Genomic DNA, 16,245 nt, shown 5'->3' with positions numbered 1-16,245 from the left:
GTACCGTTATATGGGATGTGGGCGTGGTTATTGTCCGATTTTGTCCATTTTCAATATCATCCGTCCGACGCTCGAAAGAAGTACATGTACGAAGTTTCGTTAAGATATCTCAATTTTTAATCAAGTTATCGTGTGCACAGACGGACGGACAGTCACCGCTTAATCGATTTCTCTTTTCATTCTGATCATTTATGTATACATTTGTATATATCTATCTCGATTCGTTTTGCCTGTTACAAACAACCCTTATGTGAACAAAGGTATATACCCTTGTGCACAAGTGCGTCCGGGTATAAAAAATGAATGCGGTAAGTAGATCTAAGGGCTCAATCGTTCTCGCCGAAGCCGATTAGAGATCATTATTGTCCAGTTTCATAGTCCTTCAAAGGATCTCTCGAGGAGTATAAAATTAAAAGGTATGCAGCTCAATAAATTTGGGTACCCAGTTTCGATGAAAGCTGTTGACTCTCGAATACCCTTTTCGGCATTCGTTTGATTATATTTTTAAGTTATTTTTGCAGATGAAGAAAAAAGCAGGAAAAAATCTAGCGATGGTTCAAGGCCATTCATAGATCTTTGACAAATAGTATTCAATCGTTACATAATTTTTACCAAATTAAAGGTCAGGCTTATACCTGTTCACAATGCAACTCTCCTTATAACTGTTCATTGAATATTTCTGTAAATAAAATCCGAAATTACAATATTACGACTCATCGTGTTTCGTTCTTCGAAGATCAAAATGGAGCAAATGGGAGGAATTTTTTTTTGGTTTAATTGCTGAAAGTTAAATGTAGTTACATATATTTCAAGGAACCAAACTTTGACAAAGCTTGACAAGTAAAAAAAATACCAACATTTAAAAATATTATTCAACAAAAATATAAAAAGGCCATATTAAAAAAAATTTACTTAAATTTAGTCTTAAATGTTAAAAATGGCCTTCCTCTTACATGTTCAAAAGGTTTTTTCTTGAAATAAGTCTTCACTAAAACACAATTAACTAAGAAACAAGTAGAACGACTGAAAGCGTGTAGAAAAAAGACTATCACATCACTGACTATTTTCAGGTTGACATATGGCAAAGGAAAAGCAGCGGAGGAAGTTTTCATGGGTACCATTCAATATATCAGTTATTTAGCTTTAGGAATAGCATCTTTTGCTGGACTTTTGCAACAATTGGTAAATCTTACTTTTGATCGGGTTTTCTGCATAAATACTCCCATGTGCGTCATATAAATTACATAGATTGATTTAAAAAATTATGTAACTTATCCTTAAAACTTTCTCTTTCGTTAACATTAGCGACGCTATGGCTGCAATTTTAAAAGTACAGTTTCAAGCTTTTCGTTAATTGTAGTCAAAACGGCATTTTGCAAAAATCATACTTCAAATTCATTTACAAGTTCTTACTATCAACTCGATATATTTTAAAATTTTCGTGATCCCGGAATTAAATCAAGCAAATTCGGGACCTCAAAAACACCGGGATCGGCATCCCTGGTGTGTATGTATGCGCGTTAAACGTTGTAAAAACAAGCGAAATCACTAGAAAAAATTAATATCGTATATCGAAGCAATAAACACTTTGTTCGCCTATCGAATTTTACACCTCATAAAATATAAACGAAATTATGGAATAATTGATGCAACATAAATATAAAAAAATGTATAATCAAAATAGACACTTCCAAGAATTTTTTACATCAAACGCTGGTAGCTTCCAAAAACAACCGTTGTTTAGAGTTATGGTCGAACAAAGAATAGCAGCATATTGGGGCATAGACGATATTCCGTCTGTAGTTTGAAATGTGGGCGGGTAGTCCCCCACAAGTCAAAAAGTATACATACATACATACCTACCTACATATGTACACAATAAATTAGAAATATAATTCCATCAGAGGCCTTTCCCAATTAAACGCAAAACAAACCAACAGAAATTTAAACAAATCGGAAGTTTTCAAATAAAAAACTAATCGCAAAGCCTGTAAAGCCTAGAGCGCTAACAGAATTGTATTAGTCAAGGAAAATGTTTGGTTCAATAAATTTTTCTCAGAAATTACAGCAATGCGATGAGAGCATATGATGAAGAGGCATACATATCTACAAACTTATTAGAGCCTTTGTAGAGCAGGAAATCCCGCCCACATCAGCGTATAATACAAGCATATACATGTACCTATTCACCCATATATGCATGTATGTGCTTACATATACCCCGCAAAAATCGTGGGACCATATAGTCTATTTGTGGCAGGCATATAGGAGTACTTACAAAGTGCTCCTCTGTCATGCTGTAGCGGACCAACTCGTGTCTTAAAGAAATGTGATTCAAGTTGAACATTTTAAAACACATTTGTATGTCTGGCTGCAGCTAAACGTGTAGAGACAACATGTAATGTTTTATTTTTATTTTTTGTTTTTGGTTTTTGTTAATACGAAAAAGCATCTGTGAAGTGAAGAACAAAATCAAACGACGAACAGAATTTATTTAAGTTGAACATTTGACAATAAAGCTACAGAGCGCTGTAGCTTAGTGTGCAGAAATTCTCGCTGTTATTTGCTAACTTCCAGAAGGTCCTGGTTCGAATCTTGCCGGTGCGTGCCATAATAAAATAATAAAAATAATAAAAGCAAGTAAGAAAGTCTAGGTTCGGGCGGAGCCGAACATTAAATACCCGGCGCAAATATTAAATAAATGTTTTTTCACCTTTCCGAAACCTACCGCTACATGGTTAGCCGGGGTGTATCAATTTTGAGTAAATTAGCGTCCTTAAATTTCGAAATATTGCAGTTTCAAGCATTTCTGAAATTTACCGTTATATAAAAAGCGGCCGTAATTCTAGTCCGATTTCCATAATTTTCAACGTTTTGCTTTTATGTGGCAAGCACAATAACCACACCGAGTTTGGTACAAATTGGTAGAACGGTTACCGATATACATATATGTGATCATAAGTGGGCGGTGCCACGCCCATTTTCCAAAATTTGATCATAAGCGTCTTTCAGGTTATATGGGATGTGGGCGTGGTTATTGTCCGATTTTGAAAATTTTCGGCCGTTTGGTATCCTGTACCAAGGCCAATAACTGCGCCAAGTTTGGAAGAAATCGGTTTAGCGGTTGCCAAGATATACACATGTAACCATAAGTGGGCGTGGCTACGCCCATTTGCCAAAAATTTATACAATTCTTATTTTTCGTCTAAAAATTATTGTAAAATCAATTTTGAGTGAATAATCTTCAGTAGTTACTAATTTATCGCAGTTTTCGTATTTCTGAAAATTACCGTTATATGGGAGGTAGGCGTGGTTATTGTCCGATTTTTCCCATTTTCAATACCATCCGTCCTACGCCCGAAAGAAGTACACGTACCAAGTTTAGTTAAGATAGCTCAATTTTTACTCGAGTTATCGTGTGCACAGACGGACGGACGGACGGACGGACAGACNTGAACAAAGTTATAATACCCTTGTGCACAAGTGCGCTCGGGTATAAAAATTTTTGTTTTGTGCATCCGAACAATGAAAGAGCATCTGTGAAGTGCAGAATACAAACATGTACAATTTCAACAATGACATTTTTAACATGTTGGAGGAGTTTTGTGCCACTCTGATGTAACGCAGAGCTGGAGTATATGGTCCTGCCCTAGGACATCACAATGTTAATTGGATCACATTTTTTATATGCATTTTGGTTAAATTTGGAGTACTCCTTGACCTTTAGGGAGTACTCTTTATATGCATGCATGGAGTAGTCGCAATTTTTGTAGGGTAAAAAATATAGTGCTTACATATTTACGTGTCAGTATGAGTACAACAGGTGAGAGTTATTGATTACAGTTCGGTGCGTTTTGATAGAGTTTTAGCGAATGGCTTTGATCTTGTGGCACAACTTTCTCAAATTCCAATAAAATACGTAGACATGCAAAGCATAATTATCAAAAAAGAACCTGCGTTCGGAAAATGATAATATACATACTCCAGCAGTCCATCGTCCCAACGATATTGCCAAATTAATGTCTCCCCGACAAACAAAACAAGGATCTAGAGGAACGTACATCTAGTTATCCAACTGGGGGATGCCACAGAGAAATACGCGACTGACATCATGCGAACACATCTGACAACGGAGAGAGGCTGATGAATTTCTTGACTTGCGCCCCATCTGACGAGTCAACATCGAATCGGATTACTACCTCTTTGCAGCTAAGGTCCGGATGAGTTTCTTCAATAAAAAACGACAGTTAGGCAATGCGACAAAAGTTCAACGTCGCAAAGTTGCAGTCACAACGTACGGCCGAGAAATTTCGCAACCAGTTCTCAATCCTGTTTAACGGAGCAACTCCTCCTTGCCCGGACATATTTGAGCATTGGGAATTCATATCCTAACCACTTAGTATCGCTGCGGAAGAGGTTGTTCGTTATTAACAACGAAGCAGAAATAGCTGGTATGACGAAGAGTGTCACAAAGTTGCTGCAAAGTAATTCGCACCATACCACATAGGGGTATTTAGCCGATTTAGGCGGCCAAAATTATTTGTATGAAAATTTTATTTCAAAATGTGTAGAAAAGACGTGTTACGATGTTTAGAATTGTAAATGTTTAAAATCAAGTAAATATAGGTGGAGGACGTACAATTATTCCTCCAAAGCAACGAAAATAAAGTTGGTTAAAGTTTGTCACCGATAGACTCTATGTTGCCGTGGTCCGATTGTAGAAACACGCATACCTACATACGTGTTCGTCTCGGCGATATATATATATAGGTTAGCACATGCAAAGAGTTGCCACCTGGTAAAAACTTAAATATCGAGCCCTAACCGCCAAAATAACGTAAGCGACATTTTTTCAAAATTTTCTTTTTGATGCAGAAATGTATCAAGATGCTCTAGGAATATTTCTGCATCATAAAGAAAATTTTGAAAAAAATGTCGCTTACCTTATTTTGGCGGTTAGGGCTCGATATAGTTAAGTTAACTGAATAACTACAATATGGGTATCAATTGAAATGGTTTTGAAAGGCTTAATTTCTAGATAACCTGTGACAGGGTGACCACCTGTTTAAAAATGATATTGAACTTTAATTAAGGGAATAACAGAAAATTTTTCTTATAATGTTGCTCAAAAATCTGTTTTTATTGTTAAAATGCGTATGGACTTCCTTGAGCTATAAGTTACAAAGAAAATTATGGAAATAACCAATTTTATCTTGTAATGCAATGGATAATAAATGTGTAATTAAATTCTAAACTAAACAAGTAATTTTTGGCAAAAAAAATCGACTTCAATTCTCATATAAAAAAAAATAGATATATATATATATATATCTCATGATCCACTGATCGGATCTTAACCAGATTAGTGTGGGACCACCTCTGAGACACTACCTTTCCGATGCAAAATTGGAAATCGGTTGACGTGGTCCAAAGTTATGCGGTAACATACATAAAAAAAAAATAAAAATACAATATCCCAACGAACTGATAACCTCCTCCTTTTTTGGAAGTCGGTTAAAAACTACTTTATGATGATGATGAGTGCCGAGATTCTTCATCGGACCATTCTTCCTCTTCTGAACACTCTCCAGACTTCGTGTCATCTTTAGTTGGTTCAGCTGGAAGCAACATATCGATTTCTACCTTTGAAAAGGGTTTGGTTGCTTTTTTTTGGCTTTGGCCTGAAACTACTAATGAGTGGATCAGAGCTTAGGAGTAACCTGTTCAACACGACCAGATCGCAGCTGTTGCATACCTTTGGGAATTGAAAATGTTCCTTGTAGCCATGTTACGTTACTTTTCAAAAAAACTTCTTCTTTTCCACGGGCTTTTATCCACCTTTGTATAAACTGTGCTTTTAGTTGTGAAAATTTGTGCTTTATATCTCTTATTTGTTCATCGGAGAAGGTGTCAGATGATAATATATCATTTTGAAGAAACTCTATTTTATTCTCAAAAGTCCCAGAATTTCGTCGATGCATCTAATCATATAAATATTTTCGAGTTACTTCTCTATAGCAGGAACCAGTTGGTGACTCTAAAGTAGTGATTGCCAAAGTGGCCCAGGTGTACCCCCAGTGGTCCGCGGAAAACTCGGAGGGGGTCCACGGTGACGTGAAAAAAATATGGGGGTCCATGAGTTGTAAATGGGGGTCCACGAAGACTTATCTGGCTTCGATGTAAATAACCAAAATGGTTGCTTGATAGCCTATTTATTTAACTTTAATGTAAAGTGCTCTTGATGCACTGNTAATGAGTGGGGCGAGTCGAAAATTTCTGCAGGCAGAGAGCTGAGTACTTGCGTCTTTTCAAAGTCACTGGAAATACGCCACCATTACCTTTAACGTTAATGTTGAGTTCTCCGAGACTGAATGCTTGTTTAATATCTGCACTGAGCGCGGACTCACACGTTGTCGAATCTTCACTGATGTCTCCAAAACTGACTCTGTGTCAGGATTTGGGGTCTCTTCATCGAAGTTAATGGGGACCAGCCAAAATGCCGATACACGTACATTTTTTTTTTTTTTTGGTTCCCNATTGCAAAACTCAAAACCATGGATAGGGTTGCCAACCGTACTATAATATATAAAATTGTAGTATTTTTCCGATCGGCGTACTGTATAATGTTGGAAAAAAATATAGTACGCAAAAATACTATATTTCTTCAATGATAAATATAAATATATTTCAGTAATTTGCACGAAAAAATGTGTATTAAAATGGTTGACCCTTATTCTGAAATAACAATATTAAAAAATATTCTTTAAAGTAAAAGGTCATTGTGAGTTTATAATCAAAAGAGGTTATAACCAAAAAAGGTAACATAACTGAGAAAGAATTAACAAATTTCCTTAAAATAATTTTATTTCCCATCAGTTAAAAATCGTTTTTACTTTTTCTTTTAAATAAAATGCTATATTTATTTAAATTGTACTATATTTTTAAAATTTTTTTTGAAAAAGTACTATAAATATCTTAGAATATGTTGGCAACCCTAGCCATGGATTACGTGGTGGAACATAGGTGGAGGGAAAGGAGTTTACGTGACTGCAGTGACAACTAAGCTGCACTTAAGGCATTGACCAGCCCTCTATTTAAGTATTTCCAAACTATGTTGTTCGGCAATGCAAGTTCCGACTAAAATATGATGGTGAACATAACGAGGTTGTTTTACTCTGGGAACCTGGTCACTCTGGAGTACCTAGTTATGAGACATCTGATAATTTCGCCAGATTTGGCTCAGACCAAGCATTCCTCGGTCCGCAACCAGTTTTAGCACTCTCACCTTGGGCAATCGAAGCCACCATCAGAAACTCAGAAATGACTGAGAGGCATCGAGGGGATGCAGGTGGGCAAAACTTATGTTGCCTGCAATCTCACAAGGTCTATCTAATTTTTTGCTCTCACTGAGCAGACGACACTGCAGACAACTTGCTGGACTGTTGACTGGTTACTTCAAGTGGCACAAACACCTGACTGTGATAGTCGTAAATGACAAGTACATTTGCCCATCTTGCCTTGAAGAAGATGAGACGGTGGAACACTTTTTGTGTTTCTTGTTTGCGTGGTTATTTGTCATAGATTTTTTTAAACTCGTTCTTTTCTCTATTGTCAGTTTCTGAATTAAAAGTTTGGCGTAAAAAGCTTAGCCGTTTTGATGTTTTAAGTTTTGTGTTTCAAAAATGTGATAAATATTTTTCACCTCACTTTAAAACTCGGAGCGCTAAAAGCAAAAATGATGCCATTAACACTAATAAACTATTTTACATATACTCCACGTCCAAAGTCAAGAGTGAGCCGAACACTTGATGAGTTTATGGTGAAGATCAGTGTTGCCATTTTAGCCGTTTTCCGGCTAGATTTAGCCGGTTGCGATAGCAAACAGCCGGAGAAATTTCGATTTAGCCGGCAGCCGATTTGTTAGCCGTTTTGCAGAAAAAGATTAGCCGTTTTTAGCCGATTTTGCTATTTGCCTTGTTTTCTTAAATTTCAAGTATGTATATATGTTTCCATTTTTGACTAAGCGACCCAAAATCTGTTAGAGATGGCCACTAGTCTTATCGTGGAGAAAATTTTCATGTCAGTCAGGGTTGTATGAAATTGGGCCGATTTCGCTTATTTTTATTTTAAACGAAGAAGGGATTTTCTTCATAAAATGTTTGTTATAAATGTCTTAATTTTAAGTGTGAAGTTTTATTCGCAAACTTAGAAAATAAGAAATTGTTTCACTGTTAAGACACTTAAGATGCGTTTGTGTTTGGATATAGCGCCAACAAACAGAATAAATATTACATGTAGATATGGTGTTCCCAGATAGTCAATTCTGCCTAAATTACAAAACATAATTTTTGCCCACTCCCAAAGGTTTAAGGTAAGGGAAAAATTGATATTTTCAAGCACTATGTACACATATGGGAAAATCTAAAAAACAGGTAACCTTGGTGTTATTTAGCTTTATTTTGACTGTTGGAAACTATATCAAGCTGGTTGCTTTTGGATATAATTCCTTGACGTATACTTGAAGCCTCAACAAAAATGTGGATCAATTTGCTGCATAACTTTTGAATTATAGGTGTTTAAATTTAAAAAAATAGTGAAAACAAGTGAATTTTTTATGTAATTTTTAAGAGGGGCAAAATTAATTATGTCATAACTTTTGAAGCACACCATATTCTGATTTGAAATTTAATGGGCATTTAGCACTTATGTGTAGATTTTATATGTAGTAGATAAGAAAAGTGTGCATTAAAAAATTACGAAATGGCAAGTAACTCAAAGTCTGTAACTCCACATTTCACAATTTTCTAAATTTTCGGTTTATCGCGCATAGTTTTTGAAGCATTTAATTTTAAGAACTTTTTAAGTATGTATTGTATTCTACAAACAATTGCGAACGATCTGATACCTGAGCAAGAGCTGTGCTTTCAGAATAAACCAACTTTTAAAGATAAAATATTCTGCAATCTTGAGCGTAATTTTGATTCCAAAAATATCTTAATTGAAGGCACATTTGGAAAATGAGTCGAAACGATCTAGATATTTGTATAACTACTAGTCCTTATATAGTTGCATATACCTGTAAAATGCTTCAAAAAAATGTTCTCTAGAAGTGTGTAAAAACCTTGATTGAGTACTTTTAATTATGCTCCTTCTTGTAGTCAGAATATTTCGAGCGTGGTATCAAATCAATTTTTTTCGACAAAGGTTCTGATAGTTGGTCCTACTTAATTGGAGCCTTTTAAATTCAATGGCGTCCCCAGTTTTTCCCGATTGTCTCCACTTTTGGAGATAGCGGTACTTGAAACTTTGCTTAAATATGAACTATTTTATAAAAAAACTCCCTCAGTTTTGAAGAGATGTTACTAAAATTTTGCACACGCCTGTATTTTAATATTTCCTTCACTATATCATCGAAATCGGTTCACTCTAAAATCTAGCTCCCAACTGATTGTCCAGAGACGTTGTTTTGCTTTATAACTCCTCCAATTAAGCAGGTAAAAATTTGTTATAGGTTCACTTTAACATATAGCACGCATACATTTTATTATTCAGGTATGAAGTTAGAGTTATAGCGCAAAAACACATATCTGAGTAATCAGTTGTATTGGAGCTATACGTTAAAGTGCACCGATTTCGATAATTTTAAAAAATAATTAAGGTAATATTAAAAACCGTCATGTGCAAAATTTTATTAAAATAACTTCAAAACTGAGGGAGTTATTTATATAATAGCTAAACTTTAATAAAATTTTCAAATACCGTTATCTCGAAAACCGGAGCCAATCTGGTAAAACGGGGGATGCCATTCAATTTAGAACGTCCCAATTAAGTGAGTTCAACTTTCAAAATCTTTGCTCAAAGTTTACAACTTGGACGACGTAATTTGAACCCAGCTTATTCTTTTGTTTTCTATTTCATGTTTATTCCTCGTCTAAATCTCGATTTATTGAGAGAATACGAATAAAATGATATATAAAACATAGGCGTGCTCACGAATTTAAAAATTAATTTTTTTTGTTTGGAGAGTGTACCTATTTTTTAGATTTGCCCATATGTATTTCTTTAAACAAAATTTTTTGCTGAGAATTTATTTAAATTCCAAAACCCGAATGCCAACTTGAATTAAAGGAACCAACACTGAAGTGAATCAAAATGAAAATAAAAGAGCACAAATTTATGTGTAAAGCAAAACTCTCTGGGAATCCTACGAGACATCTGCCGGTCATCTAAATGGGAGATATGCAGTCTTTTGGCATCATATTTTACATCAGAAGGGATTTCTGAAAAATCTGACCAGTTCTTTTGTGTAACTGTGATTTTGCATCCCTTGTCAACATATGGCCTCGGTTGATGTTAACTTAAGGTCGTTGTTTTACTGCCTTAAAATTGAAGGGAAATTTTTACAGCGTTTTTTGTGTGTATTGGTTTCTATTTGAGTGTATTGAGAATCGGTCAGTCTGAAAAGGCCTTGTAGGGAAGACAATAGGTTTGTTCGTCGAAAATCCAGCGAGAATTATCACTCAAAATATCAGATAGTAAGAAAAAATGCTCCCAAATTCTCTCTCATGTAGAGAAACTTGCAATTTTCTGTACGAACGCAAATTTGCAAGTTTTTCTGCCAACTAGTGTCCACGGTTGCATTTCAAACAAAAGAAATTTGTATAGAATTTTTAAAATTCTTTCAGAGGGGCAAAAAACAGGATCTACGTGTATATATCTTGTCAGTCCGACTTTCTTCAACATACGTTTCAATTTCTTTGTCGGGTTTACTATATCGACTCTGGTTGAGATTGCATTCCGATTAAGAATACAGTTTTTTTTTGCCGAGTACCTTTCAAATCATTGGAATTAACTAAATTAATTAAGTAAACAAGTATTAACTTACATTTTTCATTTTAAAATCGCTCCAGTTTGTAAATTTTTAAATTTAACGAACTTGTTTATTCAAATTATCGTCGACAAAAAATCCAACCATGTGCCACAATCATATGTTTTTCCTAATTGCAAATTCTTGCTGGCAAAATTTTTTCCGGCTCGAATTTGTAACTTCTCTCCAAGAAATAGTCTTTTTACTCGTGATTTATTTAAATAAAACATGTGAAATTTAGTTGAAACATTTTAGCCGTTTTTAGCCGGTTTTATTTGCCAATTTAGCCGGTTCGTCCAAAAAGTTCTGGCAACACTGGTGAAGATAATGTAAATAAAGCTAGCGCTCGCAGTGCTCTTAAAAAATATAACTCTTTCGAGCGAGAGAGTATTTTGATGTATTTACGAGGTCTATATTTTAAAGCCTACAATTGTATAATCACATTACTTTTATAAACAGAACACAAGAAAATATTTTACTTTTAATTTGGCCATTCTGTGTTTAGGTTTTGAATTCACCCGCGATGCAAATTTACATTGTTAGATCTAATTTTCACATTTAATTTTTTTTACGAGCTTTGGGAATATTTAGAAATGTATCAGCAGGGGGTCCACCGAAACCAGTAAATTTTTTAAAGGGGTCTACGAGAAAAAAAGTTTGGGAACCTCTGCTCTAAAGCAAAGGAAATACTAAAATTTTTTTTTAGAGATATATTAATTATTGGTCATAAAAAGCTCATCGGTAGCTATTGGACGCTAATTTTTGTGCGGTATACTATCAAAGCTCCATTCTATAGAACGCAACTAGTAATGTAACCTGGAAATGCGTGGAAGTATAACTAAAAGTTTACGGTTTACAAAGTAATGAAACAATAATCACTAAAAAATATAATATTTCGGATTACTGATATTATTACTTAGATTAAATTTTACTAAATCGAAACAATTTAAAATAAACGTAGATTTACCTGTGTCTTCAGACTATATAATAATTTTTAATTGTATAATGACCACAATAATAATAATCACTTTTGAACGCAACTGTTTCACAATGAATGTCGTAAAATAAAACGTGCACTATCACAAACTGACAAGTTCCGACTGAGATACTCCGTCAAAGCGGCATCATAAGTTCGGGGTAGGGATTGCCTGTTGTTCCGCAACTATTCAACTGTGGCAAGTAGTATTTTGTTTGTTCCTACGACATGTTTAAAAAAATAGACGTATGGCTGCCTAGATCGATCAAATACCCCTTGTGCATACCAAGCAACCCTGCAGCCAATAGTGACACGCACGAAAATCGAGCGGTGCTGCGAAAAAGAAGGGAAGAGAGACATATTTTTAAGAGGAAGAAAAGAGAGGCAGAGTGGCATGAGTACGAAGAGCTTGAGATTCTGGCGCCCCTAAAATGCTATCAAATAATAAGGCTTGCAAATGGTTTTAACCATTTCGAGCTCCTGCAAAGATGAAGATACAGACATATAGAGTATACTTGGTATATGTAGATAAGACCACTCAACACATTTGAATGGCGACACAGATGGGGCGACCAAGACGAGCTGAGAACAGCAATAATGCGGGTTACAAACAACAAAGGCTCTGGATCAGAGTGTTTTACGGCTGAGCTCATCAAAACCGACAGCGAAGAGCTGGTAGGTCGCTTGTACCAGCTTTACCACATGCCCGAAGATTGGAATATCAGTATACTTGGCGGAATTCACAAGAAGGGAGATCCCGCTGATCCGCTGATTGGACCATATCAGTATGGCTTCAAACCTAGTTTTCGAAAATCCCTTTTGCAGGTGGCGTAAGACAATATACCCTTCTTCATTCTCTTTTCCAAGATATTTCACTTCAGCTGTCAGCAGAAAAAGGGCAGGAACTTTGGTTTTTCTTCTGCAGAAGACCAACTCTATTTTCAAGGTGCTAACCCCAAATCAACTTAGAGATGGCACCTAGTGCTCTTTTCATTGCCTCACTTATCTAAAGAACTTTCAGGAGGAAATTATTGTCACATAGTCGGTATTGGCGACAATGTTTATTCCTTTTGCGATTTGAAAAATTCATTTACCACCTAGAACCAAGCGAGAGCAGGGCCTACGGTTTTTTCCAGAAATCGAAAATTGCCCTGCCCACTTTGAAAGTGTCCCAAAATAACTCTTACTATTTAATTAAGAAAAAAATAATCCACAACAGAGAACAGGTGATTTATTTTCTGTAGATGTGTGCTCTTGCTCAGTGGGAAAGTGTTATTTGAAAATAATTTCCGTTGCTGTTGGTCTCGGAAACTTATCGCTGGGAGAGAAAAAATAAGTATTAGATTTTATAAAATTTTTGGCTCAAACTAACTCAAAACATACTTAAATATAATAGCACCTATACCAATATTTAATTCCATTTATACTGGTATACATATACATATGTACGAAAAAATTCTTAATATAATAAAATAGCTTATTTTCAGCGTATCATATTATGAATGTGCACGCTTTCTTCTGTGTCGCTTTTCTTCGACTTACTCACGTCCACTTATATTTTCAATAACCCAAAAACAAAGGCACTTAAAGATAAAAGTCCCTGCCAAAGTGTCTGTGCGGACTGGAAATTTAAGCAGTTGATAAATAACCCACAGCAGAAAACACAAAAAGATCATACAGAGAGATTTGGCACGGCAAGAAACATTCTTTGCTTGAGAGATTTATGTTTGTGTCAGTGAGAAACACTATGAAAAATAAGTGGAGAGGGTTATTTTCGATCTCTGGTTTTTCCTTTTCTCACAAATCCTCTGCATATGGCTGTGCTAATTACTCTACCCTCAAGTATGGATTCCATCCATGGCATGCCCATAACACTAATACATACCGCAGGTTACAAATATTTAAGAGCAATTTCCTCGAAAATGGTTAATCTCATGAAAGGACCCGCAGAGAATTGTTTACCAAATTTTCTAAACTAAAAACATCTTTACCATAATATTTACGTTAAAGTCGCCATTAACAAGATTTTAACGGGAAACAATTTCCTGTGAACTTTGACCCTGCAAAGCATTTATAATGGCATATTTCTTCCCTTTTGTAGATCTACGAGCAAGGCTTTGTGCTGCCTCCTGGTGAACAATTTCGTTTTTAACCGACTTTTTATGTATGTTTCCGGATATATTTGGCCCACGTTAACCGATTTCTATAATTTTTCTTTTAAACGAAAGGTGGTACCACATAGGTGGTCTCTTCTTAGTTTAGTTTAGATCCGATCATTGCATCAAAACGAAATTAAAGGTACTCTAAAGTTAAAGGTAAATGTGTAACCGGAACTCACTTAGACAATGTAGATTGTCCTTTGTGATACCACAATTTTGTAAGGCCTCCTAAACTTTCTCGATAGAACGCTCCGAGCCGATTATGTACTTACGAATTAGGCTAATCTCAATTCCCCAGAGCTCCTCGGAACTATTTAGAAAGGAAGAGCCAAAGTACTTCAACCTTAGCCTCGCAAACGCTAAGCACTTAAGAAGGTAGTGTTGAGGTGATTCCACCTCGTCCTCCTTCAGGCAACTGCGACGTAAGGTGTCCGGTATAATTTCTAGCCTTACTGCGTGAATACCGATAGGACAGTGACCCGTTAACACCCCCACCAGAAATGGGAGCTGTGCCTTTGTGAGTGTAAGGAATGCCCTCGACGGCCCCCGGTTCACCCTCGGCTAAAAGGATCTTGCGATCACGCTTGTCGTGATTTTGTCCATCGCTCGCTGAGCTGGCATGAGGCCCATCTATCCAAGCCACAGCCGCTCTTTATCCGGTGATAACATTTCAGGAGTACCTTCCATGCCCAGTTCGTCAGCCACACAGTTCCCCTCAATGTCGCGTTGATCTGGGACCCCAATAAGCTTAATGTAAAAGTATTCCGACGCGACCGAAAGAGAGAGCAGACATTCCTTAACACCAAGTTAGAGGGCACCTCCAACGAACTCAAGGCCCTGATAGCCGCTTGACTATCAGGATATACGCTCACCTCCCTGACTGTGATAACGCTCCTTAGAAATGAATCCACCGCCTCCTACTTTCGCATGGAATACACTGCATAAGTCCGGGAGCTTAAACTTAGTGCTGATGGTGAGCTCTCGACAAAAGAACGCACTACCAACCCTGCCGTCCAGTTTCGATCCATCCGTAAAGAAGTTCGCCTCCCCCCTCCTCCAGAAGTCTCGCCGGCCCACTCCTCCCTTGAATAAAAATCGACAGAGAAGAAGCTCCTAGGATCCATATGGGTGGCGCAGTAATCCGTACGATTAGGGATGAAATCTAAGCCACCTAGAACTCTAGAGTGTCCTATCGCCAAATTGGTTAACCAATCGGTTTCCCTGAGTCTAATAGGCGTTCGCGACGCGACGATTCTGCCTGCAACGTCAACAAGCACTACGTTCAGCGTTACGTCCAGCGCTAATGTGGGGGCGTTCCGCAGTGCCCCGCTGATACCAATTAATGCAGACCGTTGTACACGCTCCAGCTGCCTAGATAGTGTAGCCTTTTCCAGTGAGTTCCACCAGACAAGGGCGCCATAAAACATAATTGGCTTGACTGCGGTCTCGTAGAGCCAATAGACACCTTAGGCGAAATACCCCATCTCTTACCAATAGCTCTCCTACTGAAATATAAAGCGAATGATGCCTTCCTTGCCCTTTCCTCGATGTTTGGCCTCCACGACAACTTCCTGTCTAAGTACATGACCCTGTCAGATAACTGTAAGCGCAGACCTCCAACTGAGGGAATAAAAGCGGCGGGGATTTTGTATTTTCTTGTGAACAAGACCAGTTGTGTCTTACTGGGGTTGACAGCGAGGCCACTTTTTGCAGCCCAGTTAGTAGTCATGTTAATGTACCGTTGGGCTCATACAACAAGGAGTGCAACATCGTCTGCATAGGCAATTACCCGTCAGCCATGTTTCTCCAGCTCCACTTGTAGCTAGTTTACCACGATGACCCAAGGCAAGCAGGCGCTGCCCCAGAGGGCCATGACTGTTCTGTCATGGAGCTAGTTCTCGATGGGCCTAATGAGACTGACCTCAACCCCAAGCTTATCTAGCGACTTGACTATTGCGCCCGGCAGAACATTATTAAAAGCCCCTCGATATCGAGAAAGGCTTCTACGACCAAGTCGTTGTGAGTGAAGGCTTCCTCCATCCACCTCACAATTGTATGCAGAGCGGTATCTACCCACCTTTCTTTACAATAAGCAGGCTGAGCTCTAGATAGGCGATCTCGAGGAATCATACTCCTTATTGTCATGTTGGTATCACAACTTTGTATTTGTTAATGAAAGTGAGTGAGTGTGTATAATTGTAAGTGCTGACGGCTATCGAGGTAGCCGTCTTCTTTTGTACTTA

At 37.1% G+C, this 16,245-nt stretch overlaps 1 long non-coding RNA gene across 1 annotated transcript; it reads left to right on the top strand.

Moving 5' to 3' along the window:
- The first annotated feature begins 1,156 nt into the window (after positions 1-1,156).
- On the top strand, positions 1,157-15,737 carry LOC108368431 (uncharacterized). The gene is made up of 4 exons (XR_001848370.1): positions 1,157-1,230; positions 2,392-2,398; positions 8,735-8,738; positions 15,725-15,737. It is a non-coding gene; the product is annotated as an uncharacterized LOC108368431 (long non-coding RNA).
- The last annotated feature ends 508 nt before the right edge of the window (positions 15,738-16,245 follow it).

The sequence above is a fragment of the Rhagoletis zephyria genome, unplaced genomic scaffold, assembly GCF_001687245.7.
Source record: "Rhagoletis zephyria isolate East Lansing unplaced genomic scaffold, Rhagoletis_zephyria_1.1 Rzeph_scaffold_00051, whole genome shotgun sequence".
Classification (NCBI taxonomy): Eukaryota; Metazoa; Arthropoda; class Insecta; order Diptera; family Tephritidae; genus Rhagoletis; species Rhagoletis zephyria.
Note: the sequence above shows the minus strand (reverse complement) of the source record. Positions and strands in the feature narration are given on the sequence as shown.